This window comes from Cydia fagiglandana, chromosome 17 (assembly GCF_963556715.1).
Source record: "Cydia fagiglandana chromosome 17, ilCydFagi1.1, whole genome shotgun sequence".
Taxonomy (NCBI): Eukaryota; Metazoa; Arthropoda; class Insecta; order Lepidoptera; family Tortricidae; genus Cydia; species Cydia fagiglandana.
In genome coordinates this window covers 709868-729015 of record NC_085948.1, presented here as the reverse complement: position 1 = coordinate 729015, position 19148 = coordinate 709868, and the positions used below count along the sequence as shown (strand labels likewise).

The 19148-nt window shown below is 36.5% G+C and overlaps 1 non-coding gene across 1 annotated transcript; it reads right to left on the bottom strand.

The window, feature by feature from the left end:
• Window positions 1-18010: 18010 nt before the first annotated feature.
• On the bottom strand, window positions 18011-18083 carry Trnaa-agc (transfer RNA alanine (anticodon AGC)). The gene has a single exon. It is a non-coding gene; the product is annotated as a tRNA-Ala (tRNA).
• Between the last annotated feature and the right edge of the window lie 1065 nt (window positions 18084-19148).

The window sequence follows — 19148 nt, the reverse complement described above, 5'->3', positions numbered from 1 at the left end:
CATGTTCGCGTCGAAAGCGTCTTTGTGTGATGTCCATGTCTTTGAACGGACCAATCACGGCACGGGATTTCGCTCACCTCGTGCTTTGGCATCATAGGTTGCATGAAATAATTTCTCTAAACTCGGTTTAGCTAGAGGATTCCTAGTCTATGATCCCAGCCCTCGGCGCTGGAGGCGTTGGTTACTTTTTCATTCGTATTAGTAGTGTTTTAAAACACGAATCAAAATATTTTCATAAATTAATTTAATTTCTTACTTAGTAACAAAAATAAACCTTATCCTTATAGAGTCTGTGGGAAGAAGAAGACGCGTAGAATGTATTATGTACCTCATACATTTCACGACTCTACTCTTTTCGCACAAACTTTTTTTATGATTATATCGAACCATTGTTTTTCCTTAAAAGTGTTTTAGATAGGTATACCTACATCAAACGGTCTTAGAGAAAAACACATTTAACCAATTTGCAAGACCGAAGTGATCTCATAAGAGCTCCACGTACAGTTTTGTGCGAAGCTCTAAAAACCAAGTCCTTAATCTTAATAAACAAAGAAAGTAAATGGGAAGCGTGTAACAACGGCCTTTGTCCCGGGATTTGGGTTAATTGTGTTCCCATTCAGCTTTTCCACCTGCGTCGTATTACCCTCTGCGGCCCCGGTTACATGGTACGGGGTTCTTGTTTGGGGTAAGTTGTAGGCGACAAACTTGAACTATGTAAAGGTACCGTTCGGATTCCCACTGCGCTAGCACTCCTGTAGTATTGCAGCGTGACATTGCTTTCAAATGCCTTGCTGCTAAAAATTTCTAAAATCCGGGCAGCAACATCGATTCAGAGGTTTGAGCAACAAGGTAACAGACACAGTTAAATATTTTACGCATTTATTAATATTAGCAGGGATGGCATTGTCTTGTGGGTGATAGTCAAAGTAGTCAAACCCTATTGACAATTCGTTGCAAATGTGTCAATGAAAGTTGGAAGAAGCAGTCATAAAAAGTACTTATTCTTCTAAATTAAGAAACACTCATTGCTTGTAACAAAAATGGTTATGAATTATAATGTTTTTCATCTCAGATTGTGACTGTATTAATTTAAATTTTATGATTTGCTATTAGAAATATTTTGATATGAATAATATTTTGTGATATATTTACATTTTACGAGTATATAACTATTGTTTAATTGTAATTTAATTATATATTTTGTATCCGACGATCGCTATAATATACGATATACGATAAGTTTCTTCTTCTTTCTTACGATAAATTGCTTCTGTATTCTTTTACATTAACTATGAAAATTGTATTGAGAGATCAATAAACTAAACTAAACTAAAATCCACACGGGATTGCTATGCCATTTAGGGTTCTTGCTAAATTGGAAATTTTATAGCGTAAGTAATTGAACAACCCATTTAGCTAGAACCCTAATGGCGCAACAATCGCGGAGCGTTATGGTACTAAAATTTTATAAATATAAAAATATTATTAAAAACACCTCATAGTATTCACAATGCAGATTTTATTACTAAATTTTCTTCACGATTCTATAGATTGTAATAAAATCACAATGCAATAAAGCACCTGTCAATAAAAAACAGAATTGTAACAAACCGGAAAGGGAAATACAATTCCTGGGGGATAAAGATGGCCGCCAAACCGCCGCGTCAACAGCCACCTGCAAACCTGGTTACGTACATCGATGTCAGAAGTCGTGGAAGGCGCATAAAAAATGTGCCTACTCGTATAGATACCTATTATAAATTCTCTCTTTTTTTAACGTCGGGTTTCGCTCGTGTCATAGAATTTATTTGTAAAGGTACTGCTGGGATTCAGACCCGGGCCACATCGATTTTGCGGCAACAATGCAGTCGGCAGCAGTCACGCTACAATACTGCAGCAGTAATGTTGGTGTAGTCCGAATCGGAGCGGTACCTTAAATCATTGTCAAGAGAGGTGACAACAGGGTGTCATCTATTGGGCATTAGCATGTCAAGCACTATAATAATAGGAAGAATCGTGGGCATAAACGGGTAACCCTTGCTTTTGCAATTATGATTGTTTTCTGTCAGCTTCTGTCGATCACAATAGATTAGAAAAAAAATCTGGATAAGACTTCGAGTAGTTCATTTGATATAGAAGACATGAGATTTTGAATTTTATTTTTGCTGAATAAAGTGCAAACACAGTGACTTGAGATTGGTTGCTATCCGTCCTTCCAACAGAACTATTATCACAGTTTAAGGCCATTGTCCTTTCGTACCTACTATGTACCGTACTAGGTTACTGAATACTTTTCAAACATGTTTTTTCCTTCTTTTATCATCATCATCTCAGCCATAACACGTCCACTGCTGAATATAGGCCTTCCCCTTGGATCCCATACGTACCGGTTGGAAGCGACCCGCATCTTCCGGCGACCTTAACAAGGTCGTCTGTCCGTCTTGTGGGTGGACGTCCTACGCTGCGCTTGCTAGTCCGTGGTCTCCACTCGAGCACTTTTCGACCCCATCGGCCATCTTCTCTGCGTGCAATGTGGCCTGCCCATTGCCACTTCAGCTTGCCAATCCGGTGGGATATGTCGGTGACTTTAGTTCGTCTACGGATCTCCTCATTTCTGATTCGATCACATAGAGAAACTCCGTGCATAGCCCTCTCCATAGCTCGTTGAGCGACTTTGAGTTTTGAGATGAGAATAAATTATTTATAGGAAAAAATGATTTGTAAATATTTTGGGGGTGAGTTTATTTAACGTGAGGTTTTGCTTCATACCTAGTTCTCTCCTCAGTTTTATTAAACGAATCCCTTCCATTTCTCCTTTATCTGTGTAGATATGTCATTTGATCAAATTCACCGCCCCGGGCGCCGAGTCAGGCCACCGAATAATCTCAAAATGGCGCCACCCCGCAGGTACATCATTGGGAGGCAGCGAAGGAAAATATATAGACGAAGCTTTTTTTGACATTTGACTTCGAAAAATGGAAAGACGATTAGAATGGAGAATGACTGACATCTGATGACTCCTCTACACGATGGGCCAGCGCCGGCCACTCCATTAAGGGACGCAGCTATGCGGTAGTATGAGATAGCAATATCACTTGCTCCCTCTAACGCATAAATGCGTCCCTTGGAGTGGCCGGCGCTGGCCCATCGTGTAGAGCCATGATACTTATCATTGATAGTTATCTCTTCTTGAGTATTACCCAATACACATTTTCACGCTACAAAAATAAAGTCGTGATTGCTCACTGAAAGTTTTGATTGGCTAAAATAAAATTCTCAACTGTATTACTGCGCGCAAATCGCAAACGTCAAATTGTGTAATGCCCCGCTAGAGTTTTGACACATAAAATTTTATTTTAGTAAATCAAAACATTTAGTAATCAATAACAACTTTATCAATAGCGGAAAATATCAACTTCAGAGACTGTTGGGTCTATATCAGGACAATTATTTTACAGAACAAAGCAGCCTTAAACGAATTCCTTCCCTTTGGCTCGCGTTGGCACATTATCTGGCATCTCTGAAGACGGCACTTTCGGCAAATTACAATTTAGAGCTAACCCACCGACGCTGCGTATAAATTAACAAGGTGGCCGGCGAGTCCGCTTCCTCATACAAAAGTGTTCATAATTATAATTCTTCTTCGTCGTTATCCTCACAGCTGAGGGTCGTGAACACCATAAGTAGCTTTATCTATAAGAAGTCTCCAGGCTGCTTAATAATAATGATAAACTCACTCCGTCGCGTTTACTAACAGCCGTAGGACAAAAGGTGACATTCGGATGTCAACCGCAGCTGCATTATTGTTGCGACGTTACTGCAGCGGCGTTAATGTCGCCTCTGTATCCGTCAATTTCACTGTAAAAAGTATTCACCTATTCGACTATTCTTTTTTTGTGGTTTCACTCTAGATCTAGTGATCGGCACCATTTTAGCTAATGGTGACGAGCTTCACAACATGCGGCCATTCTTGTCTATTTGGCTGCCTTCCTGGCACATTTGTGTGCCAACGCATCCACTTCTTTTACCTGGTCCGTCCATCTCATTTGTGGTTTCGTTCTTGGGTTACTGGCTTTCGGATATAGGTAAGTACACTTATTAATTGAGTTATACTATTTCAAGTATTAAATGTATGTATCTTGTATATTTATCTACCTTTAATGTAGATTATTCATGTCAGCCTGACAATAAAATATGAGTATGAGTAGGTATTGACTTTATCACAAAAGTTAATAGAAAGGCGTTTCCTTTATACTTATAAGGATATAAAATTACTAAAATTAGGCTTTTTAGCCCTTGGTTTATCCATAAGAGAGATGTGAACTTAATTTCTGTGTATGACATTGTTGGTTAGTAGTTGAAACAAAAAATATAATTTACAATAATACCTACTGTAAGAGTAAAAACACCAGACACCACTTTATAACAACATTTATTAGGGAATCACATATTTGAGAGTATAGATCTGAAAATAATATGCGAGGACGCTCTCGCGTAAAACCAATCTAAGATGGACGACCACCTCTAGTGATGTGACATTGTCGGTTATCGTAGTGACGTCAAACACCGACGGATGACGATCTCGCTGTATAGCTCGGCCATCTTCTGACCCGACCTACGTCCCGTCAGGTCACTGTTATCAAGGCCGCCACTGAAGACTGCCGCAGCCAACGCAGTCGCAGCAAGCTGGGCCTTCACCAGGTGGCGGTAGCCTTCACCAGTTCATTACTGGTTGGCTCCTCCGTTGAGTTGGCTCCTCAACTGGTGGGAGGCTAACGTGGGACACGTCTCATGCATGTGCATAGGTGCCCTCCGATACAGCACATGTAAACAGTACAAACTCTTATTCACGAAACTCTGTAGCATACATGTGAAAAGCCTCAGTTCCTTAATATAAACAAAGCGTTAAAATTCACCCTAGCGCCATCGACAGGCTTTGACATTAGCATACCACAATGTTGTTCGAAATAATCATGATAAGATTTCGACGATATATTAATGCGCAAATGGCACAGTTAGACCCTTTGATCACAGGTCCGGCTTGATAGCCATAAAATTATACTGTAATAACCATCACAGTCAAAAGGTCTACTTCTGTAAATACATGAGAAAGATGCAGTTATGATTGGATAGAACTCATGAGCGCTCTTTAGCAACATTGTTAATAAATTACATAATCACCCTTAATGGCGACGTAATCAAGTAGGTACTTCATGTCACCGCTTTCTAGCATCGTGACTAATGGCAGATAACCACAGATTTGATTATTGGACAAAAAGAAAACATTACCGTGTTAAAATATCACATGCAGGCTAGAATACCACTGCCCTTGTAGAGGCAACGACCGTAGAAGCCAGCCCTTCACCATAAGGCTGTCACGGAGCCCATTGCACGCACTCGTTCTACTGGGCATTTTGAACAGGCACTACCTCAACATCTACTGGATCCGGAACTGCGCCAGCGATCTCTAGAAGGTATTAGTGCAAGCAACCCTTTCAAGGTAACCTTGAGATCATCAGTCTTAATGTCATTAAATTATCCTTTTGTAAACAAAGTCTCAAGCCAACCTCTCAAGGTCAACAACAAATAGTACGATATAGATAAAACAGTTATCGGTAGTAGAAATAATGGTCCTCTTAAGGATAATCTCATAACACATACAATGGACCGCCTCTTAAGGCCTACACTGCAGATTCCAGGAACAAACTAGCCTCTTAAGGATAGTATTATATCACATACAGCGGTCCGCCCCTTAAGGCCTGCACTGCAGATACCAGGAACAAACTAGCCTCTTAAGGATAGTATTATATCACATACATCGGTCCGCCCCTTAAGGCCTGCACTGCAGATACCAGGAACAAACTAGCCTCTTAAGGATAGTATTATATCACATACAGCGGTCCGCCCCTTAAGGCCTGCACTGCAGATACCAGGAACAAACTAGCCTCTTAAGGATAGTGACAAGCAACAGACCGCTCCTTTAAGCCTTTGTTGCGATTACCGGCGCCAGGAACTAGCCTCTTAAGGATAGCATCCCTTGCCAAGACAAAAGTAATAGCACTTCTTAAAGAGCACACAATAATTAAAGCTCTATAGCAGACATTGAAGCAACCGGTAGAATTATGAACCAGCCTTTAGAGTAAAATGGCTAACAGTGGGGTGGCATAAATAACATATCGCAAGCATTACCATGGTTACTACAATATTTAATCAAGCACAATGTGTTTATTTTCTAGGTTTAGTCGGCAAACCCGTTAACAAAACACATTAGTATGACAACAGTAACCCAGTTCTAAATCTGGAATAAAACAAAATCACAACTCGGTTCCTAATCCGAGAGTAAGTAATATAAATAAAATCAAAACTCAGTTCTCAATCCGAGTTTTTAATAAAAGTATAACTCAGTCTTAGCAGAGATATATATAACTCCGTATAAGATAAATAAAGTCTAAGAAAAAAACGTGCCTCGGATGTCAAGCAAAAGTCACTGTCGAATAGATGGCGCCATACACCTTTGGCCTATTGTCGTTTAGATGGCGTTGGCGACACCGTTTGATATTTAACAATTTTAACACGTATCAGTGAAAGAACATGGGTCATTGTGGAACAATAAAAATTAATAATCATATATCCGTAAACATATTTTAATTCATTTATACATTTTCAATTTTATTTTAAGTTTTAATCGTGTGTCGATAGATGGCAGTAAATGTACCGTGACTACAAAATTTACTTTGACGGGACCCCTCTATACTATCTATTCTTTTTGGTCTTAGTCTGAAAATATAGTCAGATCTTAATCTGTAAACGGTACCTGAAATAATAGCATTTGCCTTCATTAGTTGGCAAACCCGTTAACAAAACACATTAGTATGGCAACTGTAACCCAGTTCTAAATCTGGAATAAAACAAAATCACAACTCGGTTCCTAATCCGAGAGTAAGTAATATAAATAAAAACAAAACTCAATTCTCAATCCGAGTTTCTAATAAAATTATAACTCAGTTGTTAGTCTGAGAATATAGTCAGTTTCTAATCTGAAAACAGTACCTGAAATAACAGCACTTGCCTTCATTAGTCGGCAAACCCGTTAACAATACACATTAGTATGACAACAGTAACCCAGTTCTAAATCGGGAATAAAACAAAATCACAACTCGGTTCCTAATCCGAGAGTAAGTAATATAAATAATATAATAACTCAGTTCTCAATCCGAGTGTCTAATAAAATTATATCTCAGTTCTTAATCTGAGAATATACTCGTCGTCAGTTCTTAATCTGAAAACGGTACCTGAAATAACAGCATTTGGCGTGAACATGGAAAATATAAAATAATAAGCAGTTGCTACTATGCAACCAATGTAAATGATCATGTGCAACTTGGCGTGCCTCTTCCGTGCCCCTAAATAAAGGCCACACTCTTACTATACCACGGTTGAACTACAGTAGAGCCTGAACAGAAGTTCATGTTATCGAGGTTCCTCTGTTACCCAGGTTCGCCTTACCGAGGTTTCACAAATTTGTATTTTTCAACCATCATGAAAGTGTATATTGATAATGATCAATCAACCGAATCAATGGCACATATGCTTAAACCATAAAGCTTCCAATTCCAAGACACACATGGTTGATTTTCTTCAGCTGTACATGTGCATTTTATGTGTAGGTAACTCATCACATCATTCTCCAGGTTAACTTGTACCTGCACAAAACTAAATAATTTTGTTAAATGCCATGCAAGCACACATTTTAAGGTAAATGAGTTCATAACATAAAAAACCACAATTTATGCAGTTTGCAAAACAATGAAATAGATACTTAGTGAACCCACAAAAATTGTTAAACATTATTATTATTTTTTTTTAATTCTGATTTATGAAACCCAGAAGCAATAAAAGTGTACTGTTTTATAATGCAAACAGTACCATAACACACTACAAGTTCAGACGAAAACCATTAATAACTTCAAACAGTAGCTCATGATAACATGATATCCTTCGGTCAATGTTCAGTAGCAGTGAATGGGTTAAAAAAGTTACTTAGAAAGCTTTAACCAAGCTATTTACTTTCGTTTAATATTCATCCATTTAACATTTAACTGACCGGTACGTTTAGAGTCCAGCAGCAATTGTATGTAAAAGACATGTATATCATGTAGACCGTCAGTCTATATTGACTACTGAAAGAATTCACCTTGCTTACCATTAGCAGCAACCTGCTTTACCAGTGTCATATTCAGCTCAGTAAATAAATATCTAGTTCAATATGTCCATCTCTTCGATAAAATTTAAACCTTAAAACTCCTGTAATCATACTTCATCGGTGCAAATATTATAAAGTTATGTTCAAAACTTCACCAGCAATCAAGTTTTGTTATAAGGAAATGCATCTGAAAAATACTGCTAGAACACAAATTAATGATTATTTTTGTCAATACTCACTCAAACACTTGACAATGTAATGCCATTAAAATTTTCATTAGTTTGGTAAGTCTGTTTAAATATATGTCTTTGGTACATTTTATAACATGACATTTTGTGAAAAATATTTGCAATGCAAACATAAACCAACATCCCTATGAACAAAACAATCACAACACAACATACTATAAGTTGTATGGAACGGTTGGATAAACATTTTATTCATAATTAATAAAATAATATGTACAGACAGACAGAAATTATCCTTGTTACTTTCCTTGCCATTTTTACTGAGATACTGCCTTTTACTATAGCAGTATGTCTCCAACTTAATATGAATTGCAAGGATGTATGAGGTTATATGAGATATGGAACATCTTTTTTTTAAATATTCAGCCCGAGGAGGCTCCGGAAACATGGAGTGACTAAACCTGTCACAGACAATACTAACCAGCTACAAATAGATGTCAATAATTAGGATTGTTCATTTTTTTTAGACCCCCATTTTTATTTTATTTTCTGAAAATATAGGTTAATTTAAGATACCAATTTGAATGATTTAGTAATTCGTAGCTCGGTTGAATATTTATAATTTATTGAAAATATGAGATACGACTTCTCGTAAATTACATGTCGTCGGCTGATTAGGATAATGCACAAGCAACAACAAGCATTAAAAAATAGTTGTCATTGTCAATTGATTGTAATGTCACCTGTCGACAATGTCAGTGTCACGTATTTCTATAAATAACAATCGTCTGGAATGGAAAACTCGTTTATTTTGAATCATTAATTTCAAAATACCTACGCTATAAATTTGAGAAAGCTGATTCCAGAAATCTGCCTAAGTTATATGATATACCTAACTTAGTTTTTTTGGAGTATGTATCCATATAGCATCCAACTCCAACCATAACTTGGCTGAAATGAAGGGAGCAAAAATACAAATGTAAGTTACCTACATCATATATATTTTAACTGATTCGATTTGTAAGAAGATTGGATTCATAAAATCGTTACAAGCGTCCATTGCTAAAGGTAGCTTAGCACCCAGTGGGTGCTTTCTACCGGCTTGTCACCATTGTTTGGATATTGTACTACATACTACATACTTATACTACTATATTAGGAACATGCCAATTTTGCTAATTATATCCTATTATTTCAGGTCATCGTGATTCCTATTTAGATACAGCTGTGCGATATGTAACTGCACTTGGGCCCAGAACAAAGTTGAGCATTTTGTATTGAAACGAACGTCATATTAATTATTAATCGTCGTAATACTTTACGACCGTAAATAATGCCTGGGAACAGAGTAAATAACAAACCATACACTTCTCTTCTGGATGGTCAACAAGAAGCCATCATTGTCAGATGCTCGTGCAGAACATGATAAACATACATTTAATGTAAAGTTACTATTTTTTTTGGAAACATATATAACATATTTCCCAAATTAATAAAAAAGTAGGTAAACAAAAACATGTTTTATTATTCACAACTCTTTATTAAGTCTTGTCCAACATGATATCAGCAGCTTAAACTGCAACATGTACCTGGAAATTAGAAATTATATCTTTTTAAAGCAGTTTCAGGCTGAATTTTGATTATGGCTATGTATTCTTGTATATTCCTTCTTTCTAGTAGGCACCATCTCTGTTTAACGGTTTGCCTTTAGATACTCTGGCTACATTACCACAGAAAATAAATAGATACCACGACCCTACCAATAAAGTGAGCTTTTAAATACTTAATTGTAGTAAATTAATATTAATTTTATACTTACATCGACGTGATTCTCACAGCAATACTGTGTGTAACACGTGTAGTAGGTAGGTATTCCAAGTTTAATTCACGGCACCATCTTTCACGTCGTAGGTCTTCGTGGATTCGAACTATTATTTTTGTGAATCATTCCCATACATAGGAACAAGGTTTTTGATATATTATTAAGCAATGAAATCTACTGTTTAGGTATTAATTATAAATCAAATTGTAACAAACAAGCGCAGCGGTTTAACTGAAAAATTTTGTTATGACAATCGATGACAATGATAACTTTGACAATACGTGAGTGATGGATTTATTTACTATGGTTCGATAACTTTTATTATGCAATGACTTTACATTCAGCCCAGGAGAAGGTCAAAACAAGGTCATAAGGATATTTGTTGAAATATCTTCAATCCTCAATTATTATATCGCAGCAAATGTCGGAAACTGTTTAAAAACCTTATATCTCGAAATGGTTTTCGAAATAGAACATTTGAAAAAAAATGAACAATCCTAATTCCTTTTGCTTATTCACAAAGTGCATTTTACCAACCCAGTCCATGTAACACATACTAACCATTAGTATCCATGTAAAACATGAACAATAATTTTATTTCTAAATAAATACCTCATTTTCCATGACATCAGAGATTAGTCACTTATCAACATTGAATGATTGTTTATTTGCGGAATATGGGTTACAATAAGTTGTTACAATATTAGTTATATAGTCCATCATACTCTACTTAATTAAGCATGCAAATATAAAATCTAGATTTCGTGGCTGGAAGTCACACAAAATAAAGATGCCTTATTACTAAAATAAATGTAAATGCTTACATTAAACTACAACTAGCTCCTATTACTAAACTTAGCATTTAAAAACTCGCTTATAGAGTAAATACATAATTCACATAGCCACATATGCAATTTTTTCTTGAATTGCGTTAAAGGAAGATTTTTGGCATCGCTAGGAATTTTATTAAATATTTTAACACACATAAAATAAGGCGTGCGAGTTGTTTGTTTCAGGCGTGCTTTAGGTACATTCAATAGGTTTTTTTGCCTTGACATCCGATTGTTGTATGTTATAACATCAACATTTTCATTAAAGTATTGCTTGTTTGTATGGACAAATACGGCAATCTCATAAATATATAGAGAGGGTAGAGACAAAAGCTTGTAGCGCTTAAAGACCGGTTTACACGAGTCAAGAGGCTTTAGTGAAAATATTGCTCTTACACATTTCTTCTGTTTGACAAATGCTTTTGTCATATCAGTGGAGTTTCCCCATATGATCAAACCATAACGAAGAATTTTCTGCATATAATGAATTACTTGAACATAATGTAACTGGCATCCATAACCAACTAACTTTGAAATATTATCCATATCGATTTGGGTTCATTATAGAGGTCTGAGCTGATAAGCGCTCTAATGCCTTCAACGGTATGGTAATTCACTTCAAGAATCATTGCTGTCAAATTTCTGGAAATTACACAACTCAAAAACATACTAACAAAGCATTATTTCAGTTGCAATAAGCATGTTTTACACACACACATATGTGAAACAACAATTCACTTTCCTTACCGGTTTGTGGTTTTGAAAACTTGGAATCTATTTTAATTTGACTGTAAAGGGAAAGTATTAAGTAGCGCTCATTGTTAATTGTGAAAGCATAATATCACCATACACATAGTATCAATCAAGGCTAAATTTATATTACCAAACTTGTTTGTATGACTTTTACTTGAATGTACTTCTCACCGCACACAACCATTAGAAAATGATCATAGCATTGTGTTAATATGTCATGTGTATATAATCACATTATGTTATGTATCTGAAAGCACATGAATCACAAAAATAACACAACATATAAGAGAGGCAGTGAATATTGTAATCTCCATCATCATCATCTTGGAGTCAGCTGTATTACACTGTCTATATGTATTTTTTTTTTGACAGTCATGATGCAACGTAAACACATACACTGCAACATAACTGCAATAGGTATCTGAAAGTAAACACAAACACAACACAAGGAAAAGATAAGCGGCAGTAGTTTAGTAGGTTCGTTTAGTTAGGTTAGTTTATCCTTGTAGGTCTTAGACGATAAGACCTTGTATATTTTAATCCCAAACTGATGAGTGGTGTTGATGCGTTTACTCATTACAATCAGTTTCATTATTTTATATAAAGATAACGTTAAATAACAATGAAACAAGAGAGGACTACGCCCGGTTAATTTTGTATTGCCAATTTCCGACAAATTATATCGCAGTAGGCGAAAAGTTCACATCGCACTTCTGAAGCTGTAAGAGTAAAAACACCAGACACCACTTTATAACAACATTTATTAGGGAATCACATATTTGAGAGTATAGATCTGAAAATAATATGCGAGGACGCTCTCGCGTAAAACCAATCTAAGATGGACGACCACCTCTAGTGATGTGACATTGTCGGTTATCGTAGTGACGTCAAACACCGACGGATGACGATCTCGCCGTATACCTACTACCCCTATAATATATTCCACAGTCACTGAAGCATGTTTGTTAAAATATTTCTTACTTATTTAATGCATGTAATATATTTAGAAAGTAGAACAGATATTTGCCAAGAAATTGAATTATGTTATGGTTTTTTTATAGCGTCTGTGCACTGTACCTACACTGTTAGCAATAAAAAATAATTATGTATTCTTTGGTATGAAAATAAATTATCTTATTTTAATCTCATTGCAATCAAATTAAATGACGTGTGAATGACCAATAGTTAACAGTGATTTATGTTTATAACTGTATGCTTTTTCCCGCTAGAGAGTCGTACGTTATTATATATAAAATAAAAAAGTAACACCGAGGGAGCCTTTAGGCCGTAGGTGTCTTAATTTATCCTTCATCAGTTCTTGATACCTAGTAGTGACCTAATCTACCCAAAAAACTGTAAAGTAATATGTACGGATAACCATGTCTAGTAATTACCTGCTTTGCAGTGAATTGTAGTGATTTTCTTGGAAAACTTGGATTCCATTTTCATTAGTCAATATAACTACAAAATTCAACATTTAAGTAAATTTTCATTGGATTATTTAGTCAAGATATTAAATAAGGCGATAAGTTCTTATTGAACCTAAAATGTATTTATATTTTACTCTACAAAAAATCGTTATTTTACTTCTATTATTTCTATGGCCGCCGATATCCAGCTAGCTCCTAAAACGGCAGATTAGAGAGCCTTTCGGCAGCACTCAGGGAAATAAGTCCTTGGACTAAATTAAAGCCAGGAATCAATTTATCTCAATATCAGACTCGGCTGTACCTACTCGTAAAGGTACCGTTCCGATTCAGCCGGCACCGGCATTACTGCTGCAGTATTGCAGTGCGAACATTACTGCCGACTGCATTACTGCCGCACATGTCAATAAACCGGGCAGCAACATTGATTGTTACACAATACTGCTACTGTCGACAGCATTACTGTAGGGAACGTCAAATTTCATACACATTTCTCGATAAAATGACCTTATGACGTTTGGTGCCTCAATGCAATTGAGAGCAGTATTGCAGTGTGACACTGCCGACTGCATTACTGCCGCAAATGTCAAAGACGATGTTACTGCCGGATTTTTAAAATATGCGGCAGTACTGCAGGCTCTACAGTGAGCAGTAATCTCGTGCTACAAAACTGCTGCAGTAATGCTGATGTAGTCTGAATGCAAACGGTACCTTAATTTGCGTTTCAGGCCTGACCTTGTAGTTGAGAATTCAACTTGTATTTTGCTTAATTGGTACGAAGATTGTATGTATGTATCCTGGTAAATTAATTCAGGGAGCACTTAGTCACACGATCCTTTAACTACAGAAACCTACCATACTCGTAATTTAATATATATTAAATTTACGAGAGTGACTTACAAAAATAGTTTTAAAATAGTTCGTAAACACTTTTTTGTTTATAAGACAGGTAATAAATAGTAACCTAAAACCTAAACCTAAAACCTAAAATTAAAACTAATACCTACAAAACTAAACTAACATTCAAGAAACCACAAACAACAATAGAAAAAATACCCACCTATGAAAGGTCCCCAATGTGCTGCGGAAGGGTGCCCATGATGCTGGCTACAATACCCCGCTGGATGGCTATGCCTATTCGTTGACCTTAGGATTCCTAGGAATGAGCCAGCCCTAGGTCACCCGAAGTCTCAAGTATTTTTTTAGTAATAGTTTTAACCTAATTTATACTCGTTTGTAAATTATCATTGTGATTCTAACAGTTCTTATAAACAATTCATTCAGTTTGGACGAGACTCAAATCTTTATATGTATACTTGTATAATTTAAATATAACAGTCATTCTTCGGAGGTCAACAAACAATGAGAGGTCAAATCAAGATGGCCGAAGGAAAAGAAAGCAATTTAGCGAATTAATTCTGTGACTTAAGACATTGAGGACCCGAGGAGGAAAACCACAGATTTACATCCCATAGATGCTCTATGAAGAATTTTATGCCATTATTATGACTTGAGCAGCATCTACATCTCTAGCATTTATGGACACCTGTGTGGCTACCATCAGTGTGGTACTGATAACGCCCTACTAACATATAATCATAGTTCACATGGCGAGTTTGACGTCTATGTAATTTATAAAATGTATTTTACTTTAACATGAGTAAAAAAACATAGTGCAAACGAAATTTATGGAAAGTAAATTACATAATACGAGTATATTGGCGTATATGTCAGTTTTAACACAGTCAGTGACGAGTACTGCAACACCAGAGAAGTAAGCTCTTTTCCTTAAGGTTTGAAGGTCGTTCGATCCGGTAATACCGCGGGCGAAAGTTTATTCCACAGTTTAGGAAGTTTCTGGATTACGCACAGTTGAGGACTGCCAACCATCTAAGTGGTGGACATGGAAATATTGCCGCGTAGAACGATGACGGAAAGAAGCGGCAGGAATTCATAATAATAATAATAATTCAGCCTATATACGTCCCACTCCTGGGCCCAGGCCCCCTCTCGAGCGCGAGAGGGCTTGGGCTATAGTCCCCACGCTAGCCCAATGCGGATCGGGGCCTTCACATACACCTTTGAATTTCTTCGCAGATGTATGCAGGTTAGGTGGGTTGTAGGTAGATTCGGGGGGGGGGGGGGGGGGGGCAGGAATTAATCCGAATAATTCCTCGGAGCACTCCCCGTTATTCCGGGCTGAATGTGATTATTCTTACTGCTCTATCTAGTGACCAAAGATCTATGCCTCAAACAATATGGGCGCATTGTCTAGAAGATATAAGATAAGTCCATTGTCTGAGTTTTGATGAAATGTGTCGCCTGGACGAGACATTATTAAAATAGATTCTTTGTTGGAAACAAGATGGAACCTCATTGACTGCCTTTAGAAGATTAGTAAAAGGAAAGACTCTTGGGAGAATTAATATACATCGCATTATGAAATGTTTTCCAAGTCGCATACTGTCAGGATGTCTTTTTAATCCCAGCAATATTTTGCGATGTGAATATATTTACAACTTTTACAATGGCACCAACCCCTTACTCTCGAAAATTAATTTGGTTCTCCCACAGAAAACATCAAGATATGACCAGCCAATATGAATGGAAAAGTAAATTTTTTTAAATAGTTTTTTGCAAGTGTAAAGTTACTTTCAGGTAGGTAGTTTGTTCAAATATTAGGACAAGGAGATTAATGTAAAAATTTACAAATAAAAAAATATACATACAACTTTAAATAAAATGGTATAACATTACAACGGCTTCTATTTCCGTATATCCTAATTATTTACGCGTTTTGTTTTCTCTTTTATTCCACTATACTAATTACCATAAACTGTGACATACAGGCACCGTTAATGAGCACACACAAATGTCGAATAGCTATTCACAGGACAAGGATTTTAGGGTTCCGTACCTGATGGTTAAACGGAACCACGAGGCCATTTTTGCACATTTTGACATCAAAATGATATGAGCAAGTCGTAACAAAAATCTATCTAAATGATGTATTTTTGTTATTACTTGCTCGCGCCAATACTACAATGTCTGTCTATCTGTGTCTGTCAAATGTATACATATATTATTGTGTATTTCTATTACCGCTATACCAACAAATATCTAAATAACTCAATAAATACGAGTATTACTATTACCTAAGGGAGGCTTTTAGGCAAGAAACGTATTTTATTGTTTTTGTTATGTACAAATGTCAATTTGGGTACCTTATGTAGGAAGAAGATTAAAAAAAAACACAAAAACAAATCATATAACTGGTAAAGTGTAAATGGAACTTAAAAAAAATATTGTAAAAATATGTGTGATGGTACGGAACCCTCAGGGCGTAGAACTCGCGCAATAGTTTTTTCTATCACCAAATTTATCTGCCATAACGACATCCGATCTCAATAAACATATGGCACATATTCGCACCGCAGTCGTAACAGCCATCGAAAAACCTGTTCAAATTTAGACTTTATCACGTGAGCATACGGTAGAGATTCGAGTTAGTTTTCAAATGGTTCTTACGACTGTTATGTTTTTTGTTGTTATCGCTGACCCAATTGTGGCGGAAGTTCATTAATTAGTGTTACCGGTTAATAATGAATAGGTAAACATTGTTATCAGGAGTTATTGTTATGGTTATGTTACATATAAGGGGTAAACATGGGGACATAAGTTGCATTCATAGTTAGACAAAGGCAAACCCAGGAATCGGAATATTCGAAACATTGCACAAACACACAGGCGTACCTACGCAGACAATACATGTACAATATAACCGGGGGGCACGGCGGTGACCCTGCCAAGTCGAGCAAAAGAAAGAGGCACGGCTATACCATCCTTTTCTCGAAGCCATCAGACTATAGTTGTGCCGTTCTCGAGAAAATTCTCCGTTTCGTATAAGTGACATTCATGTGAGAACGTTCCCCATAGTAAACGGAGATCGTTCTCTAGAACGGCACAACTATACAGCAGACCATTTTCAACCTTCTGTAATTTTGTGCTAGCCAAAGCTAGAATCCTGATTTTTCAGTGACATGTAGCGCATAATATTTCTTAGATATATTTTCAATAACATTCAATTTGAACTTGTAGTCTAAGAACTATTGCTCGTCAAAGCTACTTAAATTAAGAATTAAGGAATTAGAAATTAAGGAATTTTGTCACACACTACCTCACAGACTAATCATCAGAACATTTGAAACTTTCGCGTTCTGGACACATATTTACATATTAAATCACATTTACTAGTACAGCCGGGTCTATCGCGAATTTATTTTATTACTTTAAGGTGAACTTACATAACACATTACCTATAAATTACATATAACACTATTACTTACATAACATTAATGCGATATTTTTTGATAGGTATTTTAGGGTATTTCAATATGAAATCTATTTCAGTAAATACTAAACACATTTAAATTCAGCTTATTGAATAAACTGTTGAAATAATGTTATTTGCATCCACACTAGTGTTGGTAACAAGTGTATGAGTCACTTGTTCAAATAAAACTGAAAATAAACCACAGCCATATGTCGTAAACTTATGTGGCTAATGTTAATACGAGTAAGTAGGTATTATACACACTTCTAGAATGTTGTTCTTGGTTAAAAGTAATTATTATCTTTAATTTTTTTTTAGGGTTTAGAATGTGTTTTATTATAATTTTCATAATAAATAAATCATAAATCTAGCACTAAATTAGCCTTTAATTTTGTATCATGCAGAAACGTCTGCAAACTATGCTTAGAAACAAATTAAAAGTGGAAAAATTCACTGTCTTGGGTGGGACTTGAACCCACGACCACCAGATCGCTAGCCCGGTACTCTTCCATCTAAGTGACCAAGACCGTAAGGTCCCAATACAGCGAATATTTCCTCCATATATGAGCTTAAGGGAGGCCTAGCGACATCTAAGTACCTAACCCGATAGTCCGAAACTGAAATTGTACCTTTCATCCGAGTTTTAAACACTCCACTTTTTATTTAGAATACGAGGAAAGTAAAACACAGTCATGTGCATTTAAAAAACACGGCTAAGTATACTACTCAAACTTTCTGTCTCTCTATCACTATTACATATAGTGCGATAGAGTGGCAGACAGCGTTTCGTTGTTATAGCGCAAACGATTGGCATCTTGGCTAGGCACCCTGTGCTCTAGAGCAGAAACACAGACATTTGCGACCATTCGTAGATAAGATAACTGAACCTTATACTATTCTCCCCTACAAGTACAAAGCAAGTACCATCAAAACCAACCACCCAGAATCATCCCTTCAAGTCGGCTCCACAAAGGGACTTATCAATTTGATCTGATAATAACGCAAACTAAACTAATAAGGAGCAGGGTAAGTTCGCCGATTAGCGAACTATGCGGACGGCAAATGACGGTACATGTACCCTATGGGTGCTTTGGGCTGAAGTTTGTATGGAGGCTTGCATGCGCAATTTTGTAATTATAATTAATTGTGATTATGTTTTGGGAGTTTAAGAACAACATTTCATGAGTAACTAGATAACTACGAGTACAGTCGCCATCAGATATATCGGAGCGGTCAAGGTGTTCACAATATCTGAACACGCACTCTAACGCCTTGAAAATAAAGGCGTGTTCAGATATTTGTGAGCGCCTTGGCCGCTACGATATGTCTGATGGCGACTGTACATGCCCACTTATTGTTAGTTTTCTCATTATAAATACTATCGGCCCGATTCTAACTTTAAGATACGTCAAATATTACGACAGGATACGATATGGACTAGATAAGTCAGCGTTAAAAGTGACGTTATTGTTTGAAGAAACGTCACTTTTGACACTGACATATCTAATCTAAACCGTATCCTGTCGTAATATTTGACGTGGGTCTCTATTGTTTCCCAAATAGTTTTAAGTCATAATGTATTGTTTGTCCGA